At 37.8% G+C, this 9,130-nt stretch overlaps 1 pseudogene; it reads right to left on the minus strand.

Annotated features, from left to right (window-relative positions):
- Positions 1-647: 647 nt before the first annotated feature.
- LOC142537526 (uncharacterized) lies at positions 648-1,830 on the minus strand (annotated as a pseudogene).
- Between the last annotated feature and the right edge of the window lie 7,300 nt (positions 1,831-9,130).

The following is a 9,130-nucleotide window of genomic DNA, read 5'->3' on the forward strand; positions in this document are numbered from 1 at the left end:
ATGTATGTGGCAGTGGATCTTCCCTGTCAGCCCAGTACTGTGGTTTAGTCTGATCAGGCATATTTATGTATGGGTCACTTGATTTGAAACATGCCTCTACGCAAAATGATGAAGTTTATGAATGTTCAAGTATGTACAAATATGCAAGCATGTTTAAGAAAAGTCTTATGATGATGGCACGTCTATGTTTATGTATGTATGTACAAGTTTCAAGTATTTTACGTTCAAGATTTTAAGTATGCAAGTTCAAGTTTCAAGTACGTACGCTCTATTTTAAAGTTGCATGTGATTTTTTTACGTATTATTCGTTAATTCCAGTTTATACATGTTGAGTCTTTAGACTCACTAGACTTGATCGATGTAGGAGTGGATGAATTTGAGGAGACGAGGGGTGAGGACCAGTGAGTTGGCTTGGACTGAGAGGGAGGCTAAACCCGAAGACCGCCATGTTTTTAAGAATTTATGAAATTTTCAAGTACTCTGATGTTATATTACTGTCATGATGTCTAGTCAAATGCTTTAGCAAAATTTTTAATTTCGAATGTTTGGTTGCAGTTATTTTTGAGAACGGATTATTGATGATCGCAATTTGAAAGTTTATTTCATATTTAAGAAAATTTTTATTTTTTCCGCAAATTTCAAGTAGTTTACAAGTACAGTACGTTACAGACTATGTCTCTTTTCTTTGTAAAACTTTTCATCAATGACAAAGTCTTATGGTGAGCATAAATGAAAATTGTAAAAGCATTTGCTTGGTCGATAATCTTTTTAAATCTTGGAAGCTTGCCAATACTTATAAGCATGAGATTAATAGTATGAGTTGCACATGAACTCCAAAATATCTCTGGCCGCTTTTCTTTCATCAGTTTAGCCGCAGCCATATTGTTGGTGGCATTGTTTGTTACAATCTGAACAACTTTATGAGCTCCTACTTGTTCAACACACTTGTCAGCATACTTAAAAATAAGTCCAGCTGTATGTGCCTCATCTGAAGACTCCTTAGACTCTAAAAATATAGTACCCTCCTTGCAATTAACACACAAATTTAATATGCTTCTTCTTTTTCTATCACTCCATGCATCCGTCATAATCGAGCACCCATTCTTTGCCCATTCTTCTTCGTGATTCTTCAACAATTGCTTTGTTCTTTCAACTTCAGCTTTCAAAAGTGGCTCTCTAAGTTGATATTGAGTTGGAGGCTTGAACCCTAGGTCCAAACTGACCCACTGCCTCCATTAGTTGCTTGAAGCTATCATTATCAAGAGCATAGAATGGGATTCCATTTTCATAAGCCCATCTCCCAACATATTGTTGAACTTGTTGAGTTCTCTATTTGAAAAGAGCCTCATTTATATTTTTTTGGCGAAGCACTTTGCTCCCACTTGAACATACATTTTCTGGAGCAATCATCGATGCATATCTATCCATGGGGCCAAGTAAATGAGGCTTTTTAATTCCATCTATTCTTTCAATTTCAGCATCTTCTTCTTCGTCTATAGAAATATTCACCTCCGCTCTACAACTTTCTTCTTCCAGTATTTTGTTTTTCTTTTTGTTCCTGCTTTCTAAAATAGCCTGTTTGCACTTATTACGATCTTCTTGAGATGCGATTCGACACCCAGATACATTTTCAGGTATATTTCCTATGTGCTCCTTGATTCTATACACTCCACCGGTCATCATTTTCCCACACAACTTACATTTAACTTTGTCGAGGTTCTTAGGATCAATCAACATACCAAACTCCCATCCGATGTCATTCGACTTTCTCTTAAAAATTCCAGATTCAGGCTGAGTGACGGATGCAGTCGACGATGGATTGCTTGCCATTGTTACCCTCCAAATCTTGTTGAATACGAAACACTTAAACCTTTTCAGCAATAGACCTGAAAATTTGATGTGATAACACCACACAAACAAATGATAGTACTAAAAAGCTCAAAGTCACTCCATATATTTTGACAATGCACTGCCACAACATCACAAAATCTATACAACATGATATTTAAATACAGAAGTTAACTGCTAATGAAGCTGTATCAGAAGTTGTAGATGCCGAAATAATTAAATACATGGCCACAGAATCATACAACTTTCCAAAATTGTGGAAGGAGTCTGGATACTTTCAGAAAAAGAAAACTAACTTGGATCAATTATTTCACAATGCAGTGATGAATATAGGATCAAGAGCTAACTATGTTATACGATAAGTTGATGGTTTATAACACCATCTGATCCTTTTTAATGGTTAGAGCTTGCTTGTGGACAATCTGTAACGCCCCGAAAATTTAAAGGTCCACGCGAACCACATGCATTTGAATTATTAAATTCTTTGTGTATTTTAATTAAATGTTTTAATTGCATGAATTAATTATGTTGTGTATATTTGCATGTTTAAAATATATTTTTCTACATGGTTGCATTAAAATGTATTTTTAAAGGAATGTTCAAGTGACGATCGAGTAACGGGGACCGAGGGCTGTAAATAGAAAATGTTTTTATTAAATAATTATTTTTAATTATTTAAAATAAGGTTGTTGCTTTTAGTATTTTTGAAAATGAGGGGTTTTGAGGTGATTTTATATGACGGGACATAATTTTTATCGGTATTGGTTTTTCAACAAAAATACGAACGTCTTGGCAACCCGGCTATTAAATTCACAAATTTATTTTACCAAAATTATTTTTAGTATTTTAATTAATCATTATTGGGCCTAATTAATATCTTAATGGGCCTAATGTTTAATTAGTGATTTATTTGGTATTTAAAATAACAAAAAACCCTTGCCCTCACTCACAATCAATCGGTCACACACTCCACAAATCTGAAAACACTCCTCACCCCACCCCCTATGCACACACGGCACTCATCATACCACCTTGAAGGAAAAATTCGAAAGGTTCAAGAAGAAAGATAGCCTAGGTGTCCCTCCGTTCTTCGACGTCAACGTTTATTCGAGCGTATATAACGCAAAGGAACGCCATAATTCTTCTTTTACTCATCCATCACACCATAGTATTTATTTAATTGTGTGTTGCATAAAAAACAAGTTGCACTTTTTATTATTTTCGTTTTTATGCATATACATGGGTTTAAAGCATGTTTTTGTGATCCAAAACTTATGATAATTTTGCACAAAGGGGCTGCCATGGTAGGATACTTGGAAGGGAGGTTTTTCCACATGTTTAGGGACACATAAGAGTATAATCAAGGTCTGTCAGTAGGGGGAAAGATGCTGAACGTGATTGGGAATCCTAGAGTCCTAGGGTTTCGGCCTTCCTTCCTAGGAGAGCACGGCAGCTTGCTGCTGTTAGGGTCACGTCCAGGAGGCTTAAGAGAGGGTTTAGAAGGTTCAAGGGAGGCTGCACGAAGCTGGGTTAGGAAGGCTAGGCGATCGCTTAAGGGCAAGGGGGGCCGCGCATGCTTGAGGGATCGGGTGCGAGGGGCTGGGCTTCTAGGTCTTCTAGGCTCGGTATAGGAGGGTCCAGTAGGTTTCCTAGGGTGCGGTTAGGGTCCTAGGAGGGTTGACCTGGGGCTGGACCAAGGGGTAGGGGCTAGAGTCGTGATAGAAATAGTTCGAACCAAGCTAGGACTAGGATTCCTTGTGCAGAAATTCAGTAGCTGCTAGGGAAGTGTTCAAAGGACTAAATGGGCTTGATTTGGGTTGGAAAAGGTTTAGTTATGGGTTAGGAGGCTTTAGTTCAAGTTTGGTAAGTTTTGGTTAAGTTTCGAGTCCATACGAGTCAAAACCGGGATGTACGTTTAAGGTTAAAAACGAATCGAGGAATCTATCGAAAAGCTAGTTTTACGCATTATAAAATTATGAAAAATTAAGTTTAAGCTTAAATAATTATTAGAATTCTAAATTTTTAATTTGGGAATTTTATATTAAGGTTTGGTTTAATTCGGGATTAAAAATCGTTAATACGTCTTATTTAAAGATTAAATTAATAGTCCTCGTTTTAAGCTAAATAAAAATATGGGAAAATTCATGTAGGTTTAAATAATATTTGGGACATATTAGAGTCATGAAATCAAGATAAAAGTCGAAAACGTAAAATGTCGAGTCTAGGGGTAAACAGTCTTTTTACACCTAGAAATTAGTAAAGGTCATGACAGTGCCCTAAATGCTGTTTTTATGATATTATGATCATTTATAATTGCTTATGAAATGTTCACGATTAACTTAAGATTTTTAAATGTCTAAAGGATTTGTATGATTTTAAGAAGACATTTAAAATACATGTTGCATGCTTGGTTTCAAAAATGAAAAACGTAATGATATTCATGATTTTTCTAAAGTGATGTGAATGAAAAATGTTTGAAGGATGTGAAATAATTGTGACTAATTCGTTAATGTTGGCGACGTCGTGAGGGTTATGGTCCCAGTGGAAGCCCGACGATCGTGTTTCCATCATTGCGAATATGTGGTAACGGATATGTGGTAACGGTTTTGTGGTAACGGAAGAATGAGAATATCGTGAGGGGAAAAGGCCCCAGAGGGAGCCCCGACGATCGTATTTCTATTCGAATCATGATAGGCCAGGGCCCATTTGACCGGTGAGAGTGTTGCTGGTGTCCCCCGCCGCCCAGTACTGTGGTTTTATGTAGATGGATCCATCGACCCTCATGAGCATGATCAGGAAAGTCACAATTAACGATCTGAATTCAACAAAAGAAAAGAGAAAAAGAAAAGGAAAATGTTCATGATCATGTTAAATGTTTTATGTCATGTCATGTTGAGGAAAAAAGGAAAAAGTTAAGGTTTATGATTGCATGTCATGAAAAAGTATTTTATGAAAATGTTTATGTTTAAAGTTTTATGCATCATGAAAATGTTTACGAAAATGTTTATGTTTATGCATCTTCATGAAAACGATATTTTAAGTACAAGTATTTTTCACCGTTATATGTTGACTGTATTACGTATTACTCGTTATAAAGATTATGGTGTGTTGAGTCTTTAGACTCACTAGGTGTGATGGATGCAGGTGAGTTTGAGGGAGGACTTGACGGGTGATTTGACTGGACTGAAGGCGCACACAACCCGAGGACCAGCGCTTCTAATTTTTCCGCACTATGACTTTTGACTCATGCTTTATGATTAAAGATTTTTAAGATTATTTATTTATGAATTTGAGAGATTTTTGAGAAGTTTAGTATGAGCTATTCTTTTCAAATTATTGCTTTTTAGGTTTGGTAAATATGCGACGATTTCATTTGATCACTATTGCACTTGGTTTTTAAAATGCTAGTTGGTTAATGTTTAATTTTAAAGGGTAAAATATTTTATAAAAATATTTTCATGTGAGAAAGGTAAATGGCCGAAAATTGAGTGTTAAAAAAAAATTCTAGTACTTTTAAAGCAATAAAAAGGGCAGAACGTTTCACAATCAACACCAGCAATTAGATCTCATTCATGGAGCCTAGTGCCAAAAACAAAACAGCAATGTACAATAGGCAATTAACTATTAAGCATACAAATTGTCAATTTCAGAACACATTTCAACGAGTAATTCAAAATAATTCTCAAAACATATCAAGTTGATAACAAAAACACCCAATACTTATTTCATAGTAGGTCCAAAAGATGAGCACTATCACATATTAACATTCGTCAAGGTTTGCCAGATTCTAGCCATTAAGTTTTTTTAAAAAAATAGCAGGCCCTAGGCGGCCCAGGTCCGCCTAGGCGCGCCCAGGTCCGCCTAGCGCCGCGGCTGGTTGCCTATCACCTTATCGGTGCGGCTGACCTCCGCCTAGCGCCTAGGACGCGTTTTAGAACACTGATTTAAGAACATTTTTATTTTTTTGCAAAGTTTAAAATAGTTTAAAAGTACGGTACGTTACAGGCACCTACTCTAACAATCTCCCACTTGCACTAGAGCCAACTACCCATATGATTCAAACCCATCGATTCGTGATGCTTCTCGAATAATGGTTCAGGTAAAGGCTTAGTTAGTGGATCAACAACATTATCTGCGGAGCCGACTTTGTCAATCGACACTTCTCCTCTTTCAATAATTTTTCGGAGGATGTGGTACTTTCTCAATACATGTTTGGATTTCTGATGAGACCTTGGCTCCTTCGCCTGAGCAATGGCTCCCGTGTTGTCACAAAACACTAGAACTGGAGCAACTCCATTAGTAATGATGCCCAACTCTTGGACGAAATTCCTTAACCAAACAACATCCTTTGCTGCAGCTGATGCAGCAATGTATTCGGCCTCAGTGGTGGAATCCGCAGTACTGTCTTGCTTGGAACTCTTCCAACCGATAGCAACACCATTGAGCATGAATATGAACCCAGAGGTTGACTTTGAGTCATCGATATCGCTTTGGAAGCTAGAGTCGGTATAGCCTTCCAATTTCAGTTCTCCACCACCATAGACCAAGAACAACTTATTGGTCCTTCTCAAATACTTGAGGATATCTTTCAAAGCTTTCCAGTGTGGAAGATCGGGGTTCGATTGATATCTACTCACTATACTTAGTGAAAAAGCCACGTCAGGACGTGTAGATATCATCCCATACATGATACTACCAATCGCAGATGCATAAGGAATGCTTGTCATCGCCGCTATCTCTGCATCAGTCTTGAGAGACATAGACTTGGATAGGGACACGCCATGACACATTGGTAGATGTCATCTTTTGGACTCATCCATCGAGAACCGCTTTACGATGGTATCAATGTATGTGGACTGGGTGAGACCAAGCAATCTTCTTGATCTATCTCTATAGATCTGTATTCCCAATACAAAATATGTTTCACCCAAGTCCTGCATCGAGAAACTTACTCGCTAACCATATTTTAGTTGATTGAAACATCCCTACATCATTCCCAATGAGTAGAATGTCATCAACATAAAGCACCAGGAATGTCACAGCACTCCCACTGACCTTCTTATACACACAGGGTTCCTCAGGATTCTTAGTAAAACCAAACTCTTTGATTGTACTATCGAATCTGAGGTTCCAACTCCTAGATGTCTGCTTCACACCATAAATAGATCTCTGAAGTTTGCATACCATATGCTCACTTCTAATAGATGTAAACCCTTCAGGTTGAGACATGTAAATCACTTCCTTAATATCCCCATTAAGAAAGGCTATCTTTACATTTATCTGCCATATCTCATAGTCAAACCATGCAGCTATGGCTAGCAATATCCTTATAGACTTGGAAATTGCAACTGGAGAAAAGGTTTCCTCAAAGTCAACTCCTTGTCAGTATATCCTTTTGCTACCAATCGCGCCTTGAAGGTCAATACCTTCCCATCCGCCCCAAGTTTCCTCTTGTAAATTCATTTACACCCTATGTGAACAGTTCTCTCAAGTGGATCCACAAGATTCCACACTTGGTTTGAATGCATGTAATTCATCTCAGATTCCATTACTTCAAGCCACTTGGATGAATCAGCATCAGATAACGCTTCCTTGAATGTTATTGGATCACATCCACGGTTAGGCTCATGTGACTCTCTTCAAGAAGCAGACCATACCTTATCGTTGGTCTCGAGACTCTCTTGGATCTTCTAGGAGCTTGTATCTCCTCTCTTGGCTCTTCGGGTGAGGGTTCTACAATTATGGGTGTCTTTCGAATCTCTTCGAGTTCTATCATCTTCCCTTTTCTATCTAATAGAAATTCCATTTCCTAAAAGGTTGCATTCCTAGAAACAAACACATTTGTTTCTTGGGGATGATAGAAATAATATCCAACTGAATTCCTTAGATATCCCACAAAGTAACATAAAATGGATCGACTATCCAATTTATCTCCCACTGCCTGCTTCACATAAGCAGGACATCCCCATATTCTAATATAAGAATATTTGGGAGGCTTATTCCATCCATATCTCATATGATGTCTTATCAACTACTTTTGAATGGACATTGTTCAACAACAGTGCCGCTGTCTCAAGAGCATATCCCCAAAAGGATGGCGGCAACTCCATGAACCCCATCATAGACCAAACCATGTCCATCAAAGTCCGGTTATGACTCTCTATAACACCATTCAATTGTGGTGTCGCAGACGGAGTCCACTGTGAGAGAATCTCATTCTCCCTAAGATACTCTTGGAACTCGGCACTCAAGTATTCACCACTTCGATCCGATCAAAGTGATTTGATGCTTCGTCCCAAGTGTTTCTCTACTTCACTTCTGAATTCTTTGAACCTTTCAAAGGCTTCAGATTTGTACTTCATCAAATAGACATACCCATACCTCGAAAAATCATCGGTAAAGATGATGAAATAGGCATGTCCATGCTTAGTGGTGGTGCTAAACGAACCGCACATATCGGTATGGATCAAATTCAATAATCCTATGGCTCGCTTCCACGAGGCCCTTAAAGGGAATTTTTGTCATATTTCTTTTTAGACAGGATTCACAAGTCGTGAGAGAATTAATATCAGACATATCAAACATGCATACTCACACTAGATTGTTCATCCTTCTTAGGAAAATATTTCCTAATCGAGCATGCCATAATTTTGTCGTATTTAGAGTGTCTTGTTTTCGTTTGTTTGTTGTTGTTATTGCTTAGACATTGTTTAGTGGAATATCTTTCAATTTTAAGTTGTAGAGATCGTTTTCAAGTTCTCCCGTACCAATCAAATATTCATTCTGGTAAATGTTGCAAACATCTTTGCTAAATAAACAAGAATATCCATCTTTATCAAGCATAGAAATAGAAATAATGTCTTTCACCAAATCAGGTATAAACAAAACATCTCTTAAAACTAATTTAAAATCATTGTTCAAAAGTAAGTAAACATCTCCAATAACATTGGCAGCAACTTTTGCTCCATTGCCCATCCTCGAGAAGGTCTCACCTTTCCTAAGTCTCCCACTTCTTCCCATCACCTGCAAATCATGACAGAGATGTGAGCCACAACCGGTATCTAATACCCAAGAAGTAGAGTTAATTGAAATGTTTACTTCAATATAGAACATACCGTTTTCAGAACCTTTATGGGAAGATATTCTCTGCAGTTACGCTTCCAATGTCCAGGCTTCTTACAGTGATGACAGATATCAGCGGTCTTGTCAGCCTTAACTGGTGTGGCAGCCACAGTGGGACTCAGAGTTTGCCTCTTCAAGGGCACGTTCTTCTTGGAATGTT

Source organism: Primulina tabacum, chromosome 2 (genome assembly GCF_025594145.1).
Source record: "Primulina tabacum isolate GXHZ01 chromosome 2, ASM2559414v2, whole genome shotgun sequence".
Lineage (NCBI taxonomy): Eukaryota > Viridiplantae > Streptophyta > Magnoliopsida > Lamiales > Gesneriaceae > Primulina > Primulina tabacum.